General features: G+C 32.0%; 1 long non-coding RNA gene across 1 annotated transcript; it reads left to right on the plus strand.

The window, feature by feature from the left end:
- Positions 1–2,098: 2,098 nt before the first annotated feature.
- Positions 2,099–3,043, plus strand: LOC142518402 (uncharacterized). The gene is made up of 2 exons (XR_012813539.1): positions 2,099–2,221; positions 2,314–3,043. It is a non-coding gene; the product is annotated as an uncharacterized LOC142518402 (long non-coding RNA).
- The last annotated feature ends 2,368 nt before the right edge of the window (positions 3,044–5,411 follow it).

Here is a 5,411-nt window from a genome sequence, read left to right on the forward strand (position 1 = left end):
TTACATCCCTAGCTATTGCACCGTCAAAATTGTTGTGTGTAGGTGGGACATATCTTTATTTACTTGGGTGGTTACGATATAAGATCCAACACGATGATTAGAAGTCGATGATTATCTTTAAATAACAATAATAAAAAAATTTTAGGTTTTAATTGAATACACTATTCTTGTAAAATCGTGAAATTACTAAAAAGAACCTATGAAAAAAAATCTACCAACTCTTTATATTTTCAAATATCAAGCGTATAAATCCTTGTTCGTATGTATTATAAGGGGATACATTTACTCAAAATTTGAAAACACAAAGAATCGATAGATAATTCATTTCATGAAAGATTTTCATCAATCTCGAGATTCCATAGAAGTGATTTATACCGTTATTCCTTTTTTAAGATTAAACTTCAAACAAGGACGATTAATAATGAATAATACTTGACAGATGTATCACCATGTTTAATTTATAATTTTAAAAATACCGTAGAATTGAATTAAAAACCTTAATAGTAATGGCACCCCATATGCATAGTTTTGACCAACTTGGGAAAGTGAGCTAGGTGCCATTTCCCAAACCCTTAATTCCCTCTCCAAAAACCATATTGTGAAACTAAAATTAAGCCTACCTAGACCTTGATTTTATTATCATATTCTTATTTTTTGTTACTTCCCACCCACTTTTAAATTATTTTATTTTATTTTATTATTATCACACAATTTTAAAGAAGGTCCTTATCAATGATAATCAATTAACAACTCAAGAAAAATGCCTAAATTTATTGATTTATCATAGACAAAGTCCTCGTTATTGTCATTTTATTTCCACGAAATTCATAAATATGTAGCCATATTCTTTTATTTGTACGATTTTCCCCCCGGGCTCGTTGATTTCAAATCTTATTTATATATTATTATTAATGCTAGGTGTTCGATAATATATGTACTATATTATTTGAATATTGTATAAAATTAATACATATGTCATATATATTTTAAAGGGATATATGCCCCTGATATAAAATGGAAAAAAATATTCCATTTCAAGGGATCAAAAGTCAAAGGAAAAAAACCCAAGAAAAGCAGGTAAAACTTTGTTTTTCTGGTATATCCCTCAAGATTTCGAAGTCATATTAGAGGATTATTCGACATCTGAAGTATTTTTTTTTTATGATGTTGTCAAATATTATTCGTTGTATCATCAACATATGCGTCAACTTCCATAAAAATGTGAAAGACACACGTGATCTAATAATATTAGAATAAGAGTAAAAATATTTTTGATATAACACAAACTAACCTCATATTAGATCAAGACTAACCCGGGTCGAATAAGTTCGAACGCATTATTATAAACGGGATTAGATACCAACACCTAATCTTTGTCTATTCACAATAGTCAAATGTGACACATATTCAACAAAAGATTAAATCTCGACGTTTCAAAAGAGTGTTTGAATTCATAGAATAAGTAAACACTTGTTCAATGATCAAAATTTTGATTCTCTTGACCAACATTTTATCTGACGAACCTATCACACTACCTAATTAACATTCTTTGTAAGTAATTATATTATTCTGAAAATTTACTCAATAAACACCTAAAAAACGCGATGACATGTTTCCATATCATTATAAAAATTACTCTGACGCAAATAGCTATTTTATATTCAAAAGAAATTTTGTAAACCATTATTGGAGTCTACGTCACAAAAAACTGAACGACTGAAATTCAAGAAATGACCAAAAGGAAGAAACTTGAACTTTTTTTTATACTTTTTACCCTAATAATTCAGATCTGTCAACGAGTTTTTTTTTTTAATTTACTGTCTGCGTGGTACATCCAAGGGCCGGAATTTTTTCTGACCCAATTTTTTTTTTTAATTTTTTTTTCTCTTGAAGTGGAATCCCAACGTGTGGGCACTCCCCACACCCAGGATCGAACGAACCGAGGTCGACCGGGGCAGTGGTGGTGGGTTGCCACCTGGCACCACATCTCTGAGTACATTCTTTCTGGGCCAATGACTTGTCACTGTCAGGTCCATCAGAAAGGCCCACTTGCTGTCCATAGAAAGCCCACTCTCTATCCTCAAACCTTTTCATTCACATTCTTCTTCCACTCCTAAATCTTTTTCTCCTCCTCATCATCACTGTGTGTTTCCTGCTACTTTCTTTCTTTCCTTTTCCATGGAGAAAAGAGAAAAGACTGCAGAATCTGAAATATTTCGAGGTACCCGTCTGACTTTTTTTTCACACAAGATATTGCATTTTAATTTCTTGATGGGTACTATATGTTTTATGTGATGTCTACTTTGAATCTAGATCATGGTAATGATAAAAATGGATGCATTTGGTCGAATTCGATCGATCGAGAGGATTGGATGCTGGTTGATAGTTCCACGGAGATGATAAAACATGGACTTGGATCGGCGAACACCGTTTGTTGATTTTGATCGGGTGCTATCTTTGCTGAGCTTTTTTCAACACATTTTTTTATTTGTTGCTTTTTATTTTTCTTCCATTTCATGTTTTCTTGACCTTGTTAGACCTTTTCTTGATCTTGTAAGACCTTTTCTTGACCTTGTAAGACCATTCGTCGTGTCATACGATTTCATTTATCTTTTGTTTCCGGATATCATACCTGGCCTTTCTGATGTCAGGTTTATCCTCTTTTTTCTCTCGTTCCTGCCAACTCACGTTCTCCTTCCTTGTCTATCCCTCTTGAGCTTTCCAATCTTGGACTCCTTCCCCAACATGTCCCAAGAATTGAACACGGTTCGAAATCTCTATTCGGACCGGCCCATCAATGTAAAGGGCACTCAGAAACTGATTAAATAGTACATAATAATATTTAGTTTTGTCACATTTTAATGGGTAAATATTCTTCAGGTAGGACCATTGATTTATGTTTGAGAGAGGGGCAGATAGCAAGTTATAGAGATAGTGTGTGTGAGGCCCCTCGGTTTTGTTGTTTTTTTCATGTTGTTGGGGCTGAAAAGGAGAGAATAAATATTCTTGCAGACAGATGTGGAATTGAAAGGCTTCCCTTTTATTTTCTCGTGACTGCTCATGTATTATTGAAGAACTCGGTTACTGTAGTGAGCGAGTAAACCGGATTAGCATGTCACACTCCGAGCCCGGGTCCGCATCTGTGTGACTGTACAAGTAGACCCTTATAGCAACTACTTCGTATTCGTCCTCGCTCTACGAAAATGATTAACCAAAGTTGCTATAGAAGTCCATTGTAAGTCCATTATAACTAATTTTAAATCTTTAATTTTTAAGATGTGAAAAAGAATGTCACTCCGGATATCTTTGATTCTTCTTAATGTTTTTAGTACTTACATTAAGTTTTGCATAGTTATTTTGATCCAACTCCGGAAGCTGCTAGCTATTTTTCAATCACCTTAATTTTTAACAAATTAGTACAAGCAATCCTTGATCGATAATACCGTGAATAACTAAAATTTAGTTATTATTAGTTATTATTTGTGAAGCTCCAAAAAGAGAAAAGAAAATTATATTTAATATTTATATATATATATAAAATATCCCTCCTTATATATATATTTTACCCTTAAAAAATGAGACTAAAATTTGACGTGAAACATGTTTATTGACTTCTAAAGGCTGTGGGAATCAGCTTTTGATATGTGGAAACAATTTTTGATTCAGCCTATTTTGGACATACACTATTTACTCGTTGGCAGAAATAGGACATGTTTCCGATTGAAAAGAAAATAAATCTATAAATTTTCCAACCCCGACAACGAAAACGAAAACAAGTAATCATCCGGTTCGGTGGGTATTCGTTTTTTCCATTTGTTTTTAACGATTAATTAGAGAGAAAAACTTCTACATTTCACAAGTTGGTTGTTTTCAAGTATACTGTTTTTACCAAATAGTATTAAGATCAAATAGTAGGTAAGAAAATAGTAATTATCCTTATTGGCTGGCTTACTTCAAAATTTGTCTCGTTCCCTAGTAAATAAATTTAATTTTTGATTTATAAAATGTTATTAACAAATTAGCTAACTTTGTCTTCACATGTATTAAAATTAGCAAAAAACTCGTATGAGACTATTTCATGGATTAATTTTATAAGATGGATCTTCTGCCTGACGCAGACTCGTGAATATAAAAGAAGAAGTAAAAACACAAAAAAAAAATAAATAAACATTATATATAAATTTTTTCCTCAAACCAATCAAATAAATATAAAATTATTTAAATATATTTTTATTTTAGCTGTATCTATATCTATATCTATACTATATATATAAATATGTATTAAATAAAATATATGAGATCATTAATGGTGTGCCTAGGTTCACCTTTTGTTCTAAATAACCCACTCATATACATGTTTTATTGGTTTGTTTTAGTCTATTGTGCATGCGTTTTGTGTCTCGAGTCTATGTTTCATGCACTTAAGTGTTAGATTATGCATATGGTTATTCCTCATGGTTGTTGGAGGTGAATTTGCAGGAAAAAAAACAAAAATAATGAAGTGAAGGTAGAAAATTGAAGATCATGACAGAAGGAGACGCACTAAGGCGGTAATTTTGGACCGTCCAATCACGAATATGTGAAAAATTGAGGAGCAAAACCAAAGGTCTCGCGCTAGCTAGGACGATCATTTTTTACCGCCCCAGCGTACCCGAAGAATTTTGAACGAGCTGAACAAAAGATCTCGCCCTAGCGCGATTCAATATTAAAACTTTTCGGTGGTATTTTCTGACAGCCCAGCGATAGTCAAAATGAAAACTTTTTTGTGGACGATTTATTTCCCTCTTTGGATGGATATTTGGAGGCTAACAGGGTTGAGTACTCTAATACACGAGATTTGATTATCAAACTAATCACTTTTCAGCAGGCAAAAGCAAGAAATGGAGAGAAAAACAATTGAGGTCGAGGAGGCAAGCGAAGAACTCGAGATTTTCGGCAATATTTTATTTCTTTTAGTGTTTCCAGTTGAAAAAGTTGGTTTGAGAATGTTATGTTATTGTTTAGTAGCTAACTTTTTATATTTATTGGGGAGATCCTACCCGAGAAGTTTTATTTAATTTGATTTATCGGTTTTTATTTGAATCATTAAAGCGTAACTAAATTTTATGATATTTTATATTGCAAATGAAGGCAAAAGAATAGTTTGCAATAAGAATGAGTAATATAATCCATTGATTTATAATTTGCATAGATATATGAAATTTAATATACTTTGATAGTTACATAAAACGTGCATGCGAGTCACCTTTGATAAATAATTAAATATATTTAATTATTTTTTCATGTTAAATTAGTTAAGCTTAGCTCGAGAGAATATGCTAATAAATTTGATAATCTTGTTAAAGGCATGAGTAATAGTCGAGATCAGTTAATTGAAAGAAACGAGGAATAAATGAACCAAGATTTACAAC

The sequence above is a fragment of the Primulina tabacum genome, chromosome 11, assembly GCF_025594145.1.
Source record: "Primulina tabacum isolate GXHZ01 chromosome 11, ASM2559414v2, whole genome shotgun sequence".
NCBI lineage: Eukaryota > Viridiplantae > Streptophyta > Magnoliopsida > Lamiales > Gesneriaceae > Primulina > Primulina tabacum.